The sequence below is a fragment of the Grammomys surdaster genome, unplaced genomic scaffold (genome assembly GCF_004785775.1).
Source record: "Grammomys surdaster isolate TR1022 unplaced genomic scaffold, NIH_TR_1.0 1057, whole genome shotgun sequence".
In the NCBI taxonomy this organism is placed as follows: domain Eukaryota; kingdom Metazoa; phylum Chordata; class Mammalia; order Rodentia; family Muridae; genus Grammomys; species Grammomys surdaster.
In genome coordinates this window covers 607,953-623,183 of record NW_021605476.1, presented here as the reverse complement: position 1 = coordinate 623,183, position 15,231 = coordinate 607,953, and the positions used below count along the sequence as shown (strand labels likewise).

The 15,231-nt window shown below is 44.9% G+C and overlaps 1 protein-coding gene across 2 annotated transcripts in view; it reads right to left on the bottom strand.

Moving 5' to 3' along the window:
• The window catches only part of LOC114634709 (aromatase), a 107,886-nt gene that overhangs the window by 44,232 nt on the left and 48,423 nt on the right, over positions 1-15,231 (bottom strand). The gene's annotated exons all lie outside the window — the stretch shown is intronic.

Genomic DNA, 15,231 nt, shown 5'->3' with positions numbered 1-15,231 from the left:
AAGTTATAATCTCTTACATTGGTACAGGATCCTGTTCGGGGGAAGGAATAAAAGAGTTAAATGCCACAATTGTCTCCTCTTGCTTTATTTTTTCTCATATTGCCTGCCTTGTAAGAATTTTTCAGTCAACTTTTTGTTTTTAATCTGAAAGGAAGAAGGGCAGAAATGACAGCATCAAACTATGAGGATTTTCTTGGGACCAGAAGACCTGAGTTCAACTCTGTGATTAACCAGCCCCAGAAGCCCATTCACTTCCCAAGTGGCTTAATCTCAGGCTTAGGTAAGTCAGATCTCTACTGCAGGGTACTAAGGTCCAGGGTCAAGAACCTTGCAAGCTACACACCTACAGCAATGGTTGTTGTTTCTTGGTCTTTAAATTCTCCATGACAAGCTGTGTGATCTCATGACTTGGGCAGCAGGAGTAGAGGGTCCCCAAAAGAATACACTGTTCTTGCAGTGGTCCAGATACTGTTTCTATGGCAAGATCCATACCCACACCTGAGTCTTTGTATCTAAGACTTTATCACCCTGAAGTGAAGCTGCCCTTCCTTCTGCTCTTTGGCCTGAATATGATAGACTCTTTTAACTTACCCCACCCCTATCCAAACAGCCAGTCGCCTCTGAAGTGCTTGTCATCACCATTAGGGCTCTGCCCCTCCTTCCCTGGGGAGATCTCACTCTTGTGTCCTCAGCCTCCTCAGAGGCTGTCATGGAGCCAGGAATGCTCAGTAAGTGGTAAGGAAGTGGGTGAATAAATGGTTAACATCTTAAGCTTTTTAGTTCGGGTGTAAAAAACAAAACAAAACAAAAATCTCTTAATACATTCACATATCCCCAGAAGAATGTTTTCCTTGTCCTATCTACGATTACAAATGCCAAGTTCTAACAGCACAGTGGGCTTATAGCTACCACCCAAACAGCTAGATAGCAGCAGCATTACTGATCTTTCCTTGTGAGCTTATCTGTTGTTTAATGAACAAACTGTGAGGCCACAGAGATGTCCTAGAGCAGGGCCACTCTCTGGCAAGGCAACTACTGAATGACCCCAAAAGTGTTGGGATCACTTAATCTCCCCGGACCTCCATTTCCTTATCTGTTAACAATGGGGGTTGGACCATCATTGCAGACTCCACACAGCCTCAGAAGCCCAGCATTCCTAACTTTGCCTTAATTCTCTAGCTTCCACAGTCCTCAGTGCTCTGGCTCTCTCCATCTCAGCTCCTCCTTTCTTTCTGAACTACTACTGTAAAGCAGACAGTAGTACCTGAGGGCCTAGGTTACCTGAAGTGATAAAGGCTGGGGTGACAAAGCCATGGCTGCCATCTCTAACTCGTCCCATTCTCATTCAATCCCCGGGCCCATTCTGATGCTGTAATGAAGGCTCTCTGAAGGAACACAGTCAGGAATCAACAGTGTTCAAACCCAGTGCTAAATTTCTGAACTCCCTAAGGCCACTCAACTGGCCTCCAATGAACTACTCAGCACAGGTTTAGTCTGGTGTTCTTTTCAGCCTTAAATGTCCAATGCCCTGAGGCTCTTTGCAGATCCAAACCGCCTCCACTGACCAACTGAGTATCGTTCCAATTTGTACGTCAGTGAAATTTCCTTGGAGACTGCTCATTTTAACTGGATCCCAAATCTGTAGGTGAAGATTTGATGATAAAGTTCCAGATTATTTGGCCAATGGGACCAATAAAACGACTAAAAGATAAAGGGGGCACCTACCTGGGACCCTGCAATCCATCAGTGTGTCACTGCCTCGAGGCTACACTTATCCCTGAGGATGTCAAAGATCAATTTCTTTCTTCCACAGAAGAGCCCTGCTCATGGAATGCCCATGTTTGCTCAGATGATTGATTCACTCAAAGAATAACTAATGTATTTCATTCTAGCCATTATTCTAGGCTCTAAGCATACAGAAAAATTGTCCTCTTAATGAATTTAGTCAAGATAATATCATTTCTACAAATACAACAAAAGTCAGGATTTGTAAGTGTCCCATTGAATAGAATAAGCAAGTGTGGACAACGGAAAGTCAAACTCCTGTAAAGCTGGGGTGCAGCCTTGTGAGCAGATAGCCAGGGGTGTTTTGTTGTTTTTCTTGTTTGCTTTAAGATTTGTTATGTATACAATGTTCTGCCTGCATGTATGCCTACAGGCCAGAAGTGGTCAACATATCTCATTATAGATGGTTGTAGGCCACCATAAGTTGCTAGGAGTTGAACTCAGAACCTCTGGAAGGGCAGCCAGTGCTCTTAACCTCTGAGCCATCTCTCCAGCCCCAAGGGCATTATTTTTGAAGTTGCCAATTGGGGTAAAGGCATCCGCAGCTGAGAAGATGGAAAAGGAAATGACAGAGAACCCGTGGCCGCTCTTGTTCCCCTATTTACCACTAACCTCCATGTTCACGTACAGCTTCTGTCTTGTGCTTTGCCTCAGTTTCTCCATCAGAAAATCAAAACCAGGGGAAAATGATGTCTCCCAATATGGTTACCTCAAGGAGGAAATTAGATAAAGCCTTGTCAGAGTGCCCAGCACATGGGTCCATAAAGGCTAATATTAGGCAGATTGCCAGGCACATAGGAAGAGGTCCTTAAAGGCTGATATTAGGGGTCCTTGGTGGTTAAAACCATCTGTTTCTCTTGCAGAGGATTGGGTTTCAGTTCCCAGCATCCACATGGTGGCTCACTATTAGCTCCGACTTCTTCAGTTCCAGGTATCTGAAGCTCTTTTCTGAGTTCCTTGGACACCAGGCACACACACACACACACACACACACACACACACACACACAGTGTACAGATATACATACAGGTAAAACATCCATGCACACAAATCTTAAAAACAAAAATAACAAAAATCTTTTAAGGTTAATATTGGTCCTCAGTCTTCAAGGAGAGCATAGGTAAGATCTGAGAATGGTCTCACTGAGCTGCAGCCCCAGGCTATTTCCAGAACTCTGTGTTAACCATACAAAATTTGTTTTTCAATTTCTGCATAATTTAGCTTTTACTTCATCAGTAAAGCCTGAGCTGGCTCCTCCACTCTCTCTCCTGGCTTCAAAGGATCACTTACTCCTGCCTAAATCAACTTTCCTGTCACCAAGCCAAGAATGAGCCCACTGGGATCTCTGTAAAGAATTGCAGTCATGCTGGGCGGTGGTGGCGCACGCCTTTAATCCCAGCACTTGGGAGGCAGAGGCAGGCGAATTTCTGAGTTCGAGGCCAGCCTGGTCTACAGAGTGAGTTCCAGGACAGCCAGGGCTACACAGAGAAACCCTGTCTTGGAAAAAAAAAATAGAAGAATTGCAGTCCTTTTTAATTCTGGGAAGTTTTTGGTGACTTTCTTTAAATACTGCCACCTTCTCTGTCCTGCTTGTTTTTCTGTCCTGCTTGTTTTTCTTTCTGGAATACCCACCTTCCGGTATTGGGCCTTCTGCTTCTATTCCTATTTCTTACTTTCATTCTGCATTTTCTCTTTGTACTATGTTTTTGATTTCCTGTCTTGCTAGTTGTTATTTATTGGGGTTTTCAGTCTACTAGTTCAGACATTTTACTTCAAAGATATCAGCAATGTCCACTGCTAGAATCTTATGGATGCAGTATTGGTTGTGGTGTCTCTGATGCTGAGCCATTGAGTTCTGTGGTCCTAAGCTGATGGATCAGTAATATCTGTGTCCTCTCCTTGCAGCTTTTCTCAAATGTGTGGTGATTCTTAATTATATGATTACTTTGTCCCAGGGATTCTCTTGGGCTGCTTCTGCTTGCCCACTTTGTGGGGAAAGAAGAGAAGACAGATGATTTTCAGTATGTATTCCAGGCTCTTCTGGAAGACTGCGGAAGGGGCAGCAGACACTACTCATCACAATGTACCAGTTGGACCTTGGGGCTTGCGTACACTCTTGTATTCAGCTCCTCCACCCTCCTATACCCATCGTTTCCTTGAGTCGGGCCTCTAGCCTGTAAATTATCACAGGTTTCCTGCTACCCTCCTAAGCCACTAGCTCCAGTGCAGATCCCTGTTTGATTTCTGTTCCATCTATTTAGATATCCCATTTCCTCCTGTCTATCATGTGTCCATCTATTTAATTCACCAGATTTATTTCATGTCTATGCTTCCAGAATTTATGCCTCAAAGACTGATCTTCTTTTATAGGTCACTTGTGTGTTAAACACACACACACACACACACACATATACACACACATGCATGTACACATGCCTGCACACACGTGTGTACACATGCACATGTTCATGCACAAACACACATACACACACACACACCTGCCCACGTACATGCATGCACACGTCAGTTTAACAATTCCAGAGATTTGGAGTGAGAAGAGAGGCTGGCACATCTTAGTTCACCATGATGGTGCGAAAATCCCCTAAGGATATTAAGTTTTCAGTGCCACAGATTCAAACAGGAATTTCAGAATGGCTTTGGTGATATTGTTGAAATAAATACTTAGGTGTTCTGATCCTCTCCTGAGCAAGGGTTCTCTGTTAGATGCAGAAAAGATAGGTGGTGTTCGGATCAATATTGAAAAGATACACAGTAATAGACCCAAACAAGCAATCGTGACCAGCCACGGAGGTCCGTGAGCCGTGTGGGAAAACAAGACGAAAGCAAATCTACAAACACACAAACAGTTTTCTCAAGAATAGATTTGGTAGAGATTCTGGACTGACATGAGAATTTCAATAAAAGCAGCAAAAGTTCTACGAAACAGAGTATGCTGGTTAATTTTTGTATATTAACTCAAACTGGAGTCATTTGGGAATATGGAATCTCAGGTGAAGAATAGTTGCCTGCATCAGATTGGCCTGTGGACACATCTATGGGACAGTTTCTTGATTGATGTGGGAGGGCCCAACCTTCTTTGAGCAGCCCTGGTTTGTTTTAAAAAACAAACAAACAACAAAAAACAACAACAACAAAACCCAAGCAGGTAACCAGCTTTCTTCCATTGCTTCTGCCTCTGGTCCTACTTCAGTTCCTGTCCTAACCTCCCCTGATGAGATGGATTGTGAAGTGAAAGTGTAAGCCAAATAAGCCAAATAAGAGAGAACAGGGTGTAAGGAGGGCCTCCTGGTGGGGGAGGCAACACTCATGCCTTGCAGAAGTGTGCCCTGATTCAAAATTATACTGCCCGTGGAGCACATTCCATTTGTTCCAAGTGCTCCTGTGTTAGCTGGGCAGTAAATTCCCCCATGATTCAGTGGCCTTTGAGGGTGGAGAGAGGTGATAGCCTCCTATGTGCCTGAATTGGTAACATTAATTTTTCTTTCCTATTATACGGGAAATGAGGTGAAGCCATAACAAAACACAAGGAAGGTAACTTGAAGGAATCGTTACTCAAGAGACAGTTTGATATGTATACGAGTAAGTAGGAAGGGGAGGCTTTCAATCGCTCTACTGCTCAGAATTGGTTTCAAGTTAAGTCATTTGATGCCCTGGAATGGAAATGATCTCTAATATCTAACTCAAACCTACTTTAGACCAAAGTTGTGACTTGCTGGCTATTGATCCCAAGTTCTACAGGGAAGGTGTTATCAGTAGTCTTAAAAATCTGTGAATGTACTTGTCAAACAGCTCTCTTTCTCACTTGCTCCTGTGCCACAGGATGCGGCTGTACCTCGTACTGTGGAAACTACCATGCTGACAATTATGGCTCACACAATGGTAAAGGTGCCCAAGCAGTTCACAGTGCCATCATCCGGCTCGGTGAGAGCCCGCCCTGGCTTTGTTCATACAGAACCCAACAAGAGTTAGTCCACCAGCAAACACCATGGCAGAGTCAAAGTGGGTTTTCCCAGAAGAGGTGTTTCTGAACAATTTAGTAACTAACCAATCACTGGCGCTTTGAAAACCTGTTCTCCATCTATCTATCTTCTACCCTGGGAAAAAAATAAATAAAATCAGCAGCTGGCTTAAGATTCCATTTTCAAAGAAACAAGAAGCAGGGTATTTTAATAACCTTTATTTTTAGACAGGGTCTTGTATACCTTGGGATTATCCCAAGTTTGCTATGTAGCTGAGAGTGACCTTGAGTTCCTGGTCCCCCTGCCTTCTGCCCCTGACCCCGGGAGGGCCAAGATTAAAGGAGTAGGTAATCAAACTAAAGCTGTAATAGCATGCATTTCTTAAGCTGTCATCTCTGGTGAAGTTACAGGGCATGTAATGTAACTTGAGACTTGGTATACATTGGGGAGAAGTATAATCCTGGAACCAGACCCATAAGTACAGGGGGAGAAGGGCCGGGACAACACAAGTCATTCCTGGCTTATCATTTCTAGATGCCCTGATCCAATTCAGACCTATAAAGAACTCGATGTTTGAAATAAACACATAGTTCAAAAACTATACCACTTAACAGAGCTGCAACGTTTGTTGGGCACGTTACCAAGCCTATTGATCCCGTCGTTCTAAAATGGAGGAGCGCCACCTGCCTCTTTCAACACATGAGGACTTTGACATGCAGTCTCCCGGATCACCAAGTATAGCCCTTAGAAGATTTGCTCCCCAGGAAGGGGTGGCTGACAGTAGCACCCTTCAAAAGTCAAAGATATTGAGATGGGGAAGAAAATGTCAGAAAGGGCTGAATTTTGGGGGGAAAATGCCAGATGAGAGAGCATTGGATAGATAAACATGGGTGATCTGCCCAAGGGAAGAACGACCTTGCTGTTAACGCTTCTCCCTTAGATCTCAAGTGTCCCTGTTCAGACAATTTATTGTCACTGAGATGTGTTAGTTACAGGTGTTGATCCCACAGCAGTCTGTCCTGGCTCTCTACTGGCAGCCTAGTGCTTAGGCTGTCACTATCACAAGTGGTGGGGACAATGGCTGCTGTCCACTGCGTTACAGCTATACCTCATAATCTACCTCAGAGGAGAAGTGAAGGTGAGAGGTCCCCACTCTGGGAATTTCCCATAGCAATGGATCATGGAATTGTCTTCCATGATCCGCTCTGGGTGAGGCTCACAGGTTTGGGAGCCAACAGAAGCACTGGTTCAATTTTATGCTTGGGGAATCGCAAAATGTTTTCGAGTGTACATGTACATATACCATGGCAGCCATATGCACAGCTGTGTACTTACATGCATCTGCCTATTTGAGCCCTTACTCTGTGCCATGATTCTAAGCAGTGTTCTCTGTTTATTCTCACACTGGCTTTCGGAGGGTGATATGATTTCAGGTCAGTTTGCCCAAAGTCAGCCAGTGATTTAGCGGCAGAACAAGACTCTGACCCAGAGCATCTGCCCTGGCACCATGGTCTCGTCTTCTCCAATTCGTCCAGTCTGTCCTTCCTACTCTTTATGCACTGCTGCTGTCACATCTTTGCATCCTTCCTACTGGGAGCTCCTCAGACAGGCCCTGGCTAGCACTTCAGGGACCCTGCTTCCTTTCAGTGATGGATACCCACTTTCCAAGTCACAGTCTCCTCCCCGAAAAGCATTGCATCTCCTCTCTCAGCTTTCTGTCAGCTTTCCCCAGACCATGTGGACGTTATGGCCACAGGTCAGCTCAGCACCTGGTGTATGTATATACCCTTAGTGACACTTCTAACATGTCTTTATTCCTGCACAGTCCAAGCGTTTACTGAACCTGATTTGCATCATATCATACTCATACCATGTAGAACTCTTTATGGGAACTCTAGAACCGTTAGGAGGTGCAGCCTTGCCAAAGGAAGTGTGTCTGTCACCTGTGTGTGCTTGCAACATGCCAGCTGGCTGCCCACTCCCGCTGCCATGCCAAACCTGTTATTATATACTCTAGCCTTCTGGAATCCCAAGCAACATCCTTAAGTTGCTTCTTTGTGGTCATGATATTTTATCACAGCAAAAGAAAAACAATCAATATTATCACCAGAGCCCCCAAATTTCCCTTCTTGCTGAAAAAAAAGTGGTGCGCTTATTACACAACTGTTGCTTCTTGGAATACATTATGTTTAGAAATACTTGGCGATGGATAATTCCTTTTGGCTAAGATCAAGGAAATATAATTTAATAAAGGACCTTGGGAGACATCTTGTGCTCCATTCCCACTTGAGGGGAGGTTTGGGCAGGGCAAATTGGACATTACACATAGCTTTGTCTTTGTTGTTCCAAGACAAATGGCTCCTTTGCAAAGGAAGTGGCTCTTATAAGGCTTCCTCTAAGAGCTGCAGTGGGCTGAGAGAGGAGAGGAGAGACCATAACAGGCCAAAAGACACACAAAGCCATAGGACAATCCTGTAAATCTGAAATGCTCAACCCTGCAGCTAGCCTCATTCACCAGCTTAAAAATGAACCAGAGCCAGAACGGATGGTGCAGGTGCCAGGGCCACAGGAGCCTGGAAAGCTCTTTAGAGGTAGGAAGAAAATGCCGGGCAGATGGGGAGAATCCACAGGAAGCCAGGGTGTGTGGGCAGAGAAAAGAGGAGGACTTTCTATGTGGGCAAAGGCAACTGATGCAGTTTGTTAGGGAAGAAAATAGCCGGAATCGTGTTTGTGGTTTACTGACTCACTCGCTCTTTGCTCTTCGTGAACTCCAAACTCCAACTAAGCTCAAGGGGTGCAACCGTGTCAAGTTACCAGCATTGAGGGAAGAGAATGGAGTGTGGAACACATAGACAACCTTATTTCTGCCTTAAGGCCGAGGACCAATGAGGCCCAGGGGAAATACAGGAAAACAAATACAGACAGCAAGGATTGTGTGGCACTACACCTCCAAAGAAAGGAAGCAAGCGTGCAAATTACCAAAGCGTAACAACAGAGAGATCAGCCCTGCTCAGAGGAGGGCAACAGAAATCAGAGTTATTTTCCTAAACAACTTTCTGTCAGGTGTGCAGGAAGTAGAAATCTCGACATAGATACTGATGGTGCAGAACACAAAGGCAAACGTGTCTTGAACATTTCCCCAGAGACACTGGGCCCAAAGAATTCCTGACGCCTTAGCTAACAATGGGGAACCTAAAGAAGAGTCAGGGTAAGAGCTAAACCTGTGCTTTTAAGTTGGAGGGGAGGGGAGTGGCAGGAGTGGGGGTGTGTGGAATAATCTTCTTAGGTCAACCCAGAGCATATCTGAATTCAATCTGCTACAGTATACATCTGGTGTGACTAAGTGTCTTGTCCCATTTAAAAGGCTACACAGATTGCCACAGCATGAATACACAGACAGCCTGGGAAGAGGTAAATTGGAAGCAGCTGGTCTGTAGTAAGATGTAAAAGCTATTTAAAAGCTGACGGGTAGTATCTTGGGCTAGTTTGGAGTTGGAGAGTTTATTCTCATCAAAGGAAGGAGCAGAACAGGATCACCCAGGACCTTTCCATTGACCTCCTCAGTGTTGAGATCAGTCTGTGCCCTACCCTAAGCTACCTTGTAATGTATACAGAGTACTGCCTTTCCACACTGTGCTCTGCCTAATAGACTTCATCTTATAGACAGCTTTGGGTGCAGGATCTTGAGATACAGGGTGACTGTGAACCTTGTTGGGCACATAAAATATCATCCAGCCAGCCAGCCAGCACCACCCACATGACATAGACTGCTACGTAATTCTCCTAAGAGTAGCAAGGGTGCCATCCTATAAATTTAACAAGAAATAATATGAGACCATAGGAGCTCATGAGTGTACTGAAACCAGAATCGCCTGAGACACACCAGCCCAAGGAAAAGTATACAAATCCACCAATAAATGGCCTTATGGATGTGCTAGTGCTTAAATGCATGTGCTATAGCAACAGCTATGGCTTTAAACCCGTCTCATCTGACCAGCCCCTATGTATGACAAGAGGTTGACAGAGAACGTCTTACTATCCCAGGGTCTTCAGTTTAGCCAGGTTCGTGGGGGGTGGGGGGGGGTTGGCGGGGAGGATTGACCAATGCAGATTGTCAGCTGCCGGACTACCTATTCATCCCTCTCAGTCTGCCATTCACTGGTCCATCCATCCATCTGCTCCTTTCCCTGCCCCCAGCCCTGCCCTTTGACTCTCCTGCCTGCCTCCTGGACCTCACTCTGGTAGTTTGACTCTGAAAGGACTCAAAGGCGGCATCAGCATCAGAAGTGCTTATTGATCTCCAGTGGAGTTAGCTGTCTGACCTCTAACCTGGCCCCACCCACCCTACTCTTCTTTGTCTCTATGGGTCTCCCAATTTTGGCCTCCCAGGTATCTTTGAACTCTGTTGGGGCCTTCTGTAGCACCCTGTAGCTATTCTACAACCTTGATATTCACTGTCTTCAAAGGTAATTTTAAGATTTGAGAGTTAATTTTAGTAATTAAGGTTTGAACAAAAGAGGACTGGAGAGATGGCTCTGTGGTTAGGACAGAATACTCCCCTTGCAGGGGAACAGCACCCTCGACAGGTGACAAACAAATATCTGTAGCTCTATCTCCAAGGGATCTGATGCCTCTGGTCTCTCCAGGCACCTGCACTCACTCTCGAGCATGTGTGCATGTACACACACACACACACACACACATTAAAAATATTTTTTAAAGATTTGGATAAAAGAGTCTGCGTTTCCTATCAAAGAAACTGATAATACTTGTCACATTCACATTGATGCTAACAAAACAAACATTGCCTGTGAAATTCTTGTTACTCAACAATTCTGACATTGTAGCAAGATAAACATGTTTCTGTTTCAGGCATAGCATGCTCTTGACAATCAGATAAATGAACACTGAGCATTAACACATGCTTTAACCCAGTCTAAACTGTGTTAAAATCAAGGGGCAAGGGTGTGTCTGCCATTCATCTAGTGTCCTTCACCAACAATAACAACTATCCCGTGCTTAGATGTCCAGGATGCCTTCCCACCCATTCCAGTTAGGAGTTGCCGTTTGACCTCAGATGGCAGATACAATACTCAGATAAAGTTAGTATACTGATCCATGTTGGGCACTTGAACAAGCCCTGGGAGGTGGGGGATCTGTCACTCTGGGGGAAGATATAACTTCATAGAGATACGAGAAAGAATAGGATTCAATAAGAGAAGGGGAGTACCCATTCCAAAAGAACCGTGTGGTGTGTGTCCCCAAGGAGGAAGAAAGGTAAAAGAACTCAGCAGTCTATAGTTACCCACTAACTCACTCCCAAGGTCAAGTCTATTTTGATCTTGAAAAGCCTCACCTGTCCTGCCTCTCTAATATCAGTTCCACCTGTGAGAGGAGACGGCGCCAACTTTCATCTGGAAAAGAGCCACAAACACCCCTGCTACTGCTGACTAATTGTCAGAAACTGTGCAGCTCAACTTGGTGCCCTCCTACTTGAAACTCCAAGAACATACAAGTGCACACATGCGTGCACACACTTGACAGTAATGCACACATGCGTGCACACACTTGATAGTAATGTTAGTAATGTTTCTTAATACTAATATAAAAGCCCCCAAGTCTAGAAAAAAAACCAAAATTTTAGTCTCTGTTCCACAAAAACAAACAACAAAACAAAAAATGCACAAAACAACAGCTGCCCACTTGAATCTACAGAAAAGAGAGAAGTGGTATTTCCTAGGTTAGACAGTGTCATGAAGACAAGCAAAGGTCCAGCAAGCAGAAGTTAGTCATTGAGCTCGGTCAATTATTTTCTAAGTTGGCCAAATAGATTGCATAGTCTTCGTGAATAGGAACACAGGCCTTGGCCCTGATAGTCTAGAGGAGAGAGAAATGCTACACAGATAAACAGCCAAATAAGTATTTCCCTTCTGCAAGTAATAAGGTAGCTGTTTTAGCCACTGTTAAGACAGGTGCCTAACCTCAGTTACAGGAGAGGTGACATTCACCACCATAGGAGAAACTGAAACTGCCAAAGGAGAGCTCGTGAACAAAGCTTCCTAGGAACTTAAGGATTTGGCCTTTAGAAGAGAGACTGGGTGGGCAGGTGAGACATGGCGTCTCACACCAGGAAGCAAAAAGACAGTTGCTAGGAGGACAGTGCCAGTGTAAAACAGACATTGCTCACTAAGCAAGTCTGCTGAAGGCTGAACCCTGGCGTAGGCTAAAGTGCCCTGCACAGAGTGGACACAGCAGGAACAGTTTCTTTGATGAGTTGGAAGCCAGAACTGAAAGGAGAAAGGAGGGGGCCAAGAGGAATCAGTGTCTACCAACCCTCAGAAAAGCAGCTATAACTGGGAGGAGAATGGCGGCTGGAGGGACCTGTGCACTGACTGAGGTCTAATGGGCTTAACTTGGTTGCAAAGCTCATCGCCAAGTGCTGAAGGAAAGAAACCAGTAGTAAGAAAGAAGTTGAAGAATTTACAAAGCATATCATCACTGGAGTAGGCCTCAGGCCAGGGAGTAAGGAATGGGGGTGTCAGGGACTTGGTCTTAGCTGGGGGCCAGGGGTGGGGTGTGCCATGCAGGTTGCCTTGTATTTTCTTGCCAATCTTTTCTTTGGGAGTGGAGGGGGTCGGGGTCAGGAGTGGTTGTGAAAGAAGGGAGCAAGTGTCGAGAGGGGTGAGGCAGCGTGAGGAACATGATAAACTACTGAGCACTGAGTGTTGAGGACTCCCCCGATTGTGGGGAATATGAAATTGGAGCGATGCTGCAGCATCTAGCTGTCAGAATCTCGAGTAATTCTCATAGATACAGGCCCGGGAAGGACACGTGGGGGAGCCAACAGAGGACAGACTAATATTTTTAGGACACTATAGGAAAAAAAATCACGACCTCTGATCCCGGTAAAACTGAAGACTGGAAGATTCAAGGCACAGGCTGAGCAGAGAGGCTCTCGGCTATTGGCGAGCATGGAGAACTCAGAGCAGGCACTTGGTCAACCGAGCTGAAAGGTGAGACTTCAGGGGAAGAGACAAAGGGGTGACCACGCAAACTGAGCCTGGCACAGTGGGGGACGGATGTATCATTGAAGGTGCAGCATCAGGTAGCAGGGGAGCCAGAGCACTAGCTGGAGCAGCCCCCGGACATTGTTACTTAGAATGACATTCATTAGAATAAAATCAAGGAATGGGTGGAGAATAAGACCTGGGAAAGGCCTTCAGGGAGTGAGGGCAACAGGGCAAACAATGGGCATGGTTTTCAGAGAGAAAAAGATGTAGAAAGAAAAGTTCAAGGGTTGGCAGTAAGATGCCTAGAAAACACCAACTCCAGCTCCCAACCCTGAAACTGGAGCAATGACATGAAATAAAATGGAAATGAAATGAAATAATGAAATGAAATGGAACACATTTATACCAGGGAAAGCAGAGTCTTCAGGAATCTGTGTTAAATGAAGAAATGGGAGTTGTCAGGATTGTGGGGGGAAAGATTTTTTGGTGGCTCTGGGGAAACAGAGTGTGGGAACTGGTGTCGGGAGTGAGCAGCCAGAATAGCAAGCAGGCTTGTTGACCATGGAGACACACCTTGCCTTGAAGCCCCGACCGCTTGATATCATTAACTAGACCTGACCAGCACGTTAGTCTGTGGAGGTAGGACTACCACTGAGTGAGGATGAGTTAAGTTGCCAAGCCCTGGCTGCTAAGGCTCTTTAAAGCGTTTCCTGGGTCACTCTCAAATCAGATGTGGGAGTGAGGTACCTGCCCCTGTCACGTTTTCTCATATCAAACCCTAGCTCATTTGTCTAGCCAGTACTGTCCCCTCCCACATACATCCATCCATATTTAGATACAATCATACCAGCCCCAACTTTCAATAGTAGGCAACCTAGATCTCCATCCAGGTATCTGAGACCATTGTGTATAAAGCTGAGTTTTCTTCAGGGGAGCAAGCTCCTTGAGGTCTCTCATAACACAAGTTGTATTCTTATCTTTGCAGCAGACCTTGCTGCCTCCTGCACCATTTGAATCACTGACTAGGCCATAACCGACATGTAATAATCCTCAATCCTTAAAGTACAGAATTGGGTGTGTTTTAATGTCTGTGCAGCCATCCCCAAAGCCAAGACAGTTGAACCACCATTACCTTATTGCAATCTACCTCTTCCTGCCCCTCCACAGACCACCACCTCTGTGTTCCCTGTATTGTTGATGAGTTTTCACACTAGTTCTAGAGTCCTCAGTTGGCATAACTGCATGGTTCAGACTCTCCTCTGGTCCCCATGACATCATATATCTTCATTCTGAGATCCACCAATGCCAGTTGCTTGCCCCTCAACGCTGCTGGGTCCTTTTCTAATGTATAGCCGGCCATACCCATGATTTATCCAGTCCTTAATAAATTCCTAAGTTTTTATCTGGATCTGGCTGTTTCAAATAAGGGCACTGTGACAAATGAGTAGAAAAATCTTTATATGGCATTTATTTCACTTCTCTTAGGTGAGAAGCTAAGAAAATGGTGGTGGATTATATGTTTAACGCGTTAAAAAAAAAAAATGAGGTTCTCTTCCAAAATTTCACTGCCTCCCTACCAGAATCTAGGAGTTCCTGACTGCTCCACACATTCCTGCCAACACTTAGGATGTGCCAGTTTGGGGATTTTTAGCCATCTTCGGGGTGTCAGCTAGTACTTTCCTGGTAACTAGTGATTATACTTCTTTTCAAATGAACTTGCTCTCCAGGGTGACATCTTCTTTCATAAAGAGGCTGATCAAAACCTCTTACTCATTTTTCAGTTAGATTGTCGATTGGCATTTAATATTGTTTTAAAATAACAATAATCTAGGCAGCCAGTCCCAGCCGACACAGGACTCCTCTTGCAGACAGCGTTGACACTGGAACAGCTTGAGGCCAGCCGCAGCTCTAGCTCAGCTCCCGCAAGTTTCAGACCTGCACTGCTATCTGGAATGTATTTTTCAGGGTGTGTTTCTCAGTGTGGTTTGCTTTGTTTTGTAATCCTCGATTCTAACATTTTTAATCTTTACATTCCAACTGACTTCATCACGCCCCTCGACGCTTTTAAACCTTTCTCGTGAGACTCTTGTGTCTTCGTGAGAGTAGGCCTGGGGTTGCTGAAGCCCCTCCAATTAGCATTTGCTTCCTGCCCAGGGGACCCTCCCTTTACCAAACCAACAACAAACACCACTTCAAGGAGTCTCTGAAGAACAAAAAGACTCCTGGAAACACAGATTAACCAATAGTTATTACATAGGACTTGGCCTTTGTATCACAACCCCTGCCATTTGATAGGCATTTTATCACTTGTCAATCTCTCAAATGATTAAAAAATTATTGTGTAAGATAAGGAGAAATAGATCCATCTTAAATATGAAGAAGTAGACACTGTTTCCGTGATATGAGTCACAGTTAAGAAAGGTCTAAATCCTATCTGCCTCTACTGCTTTTCCACC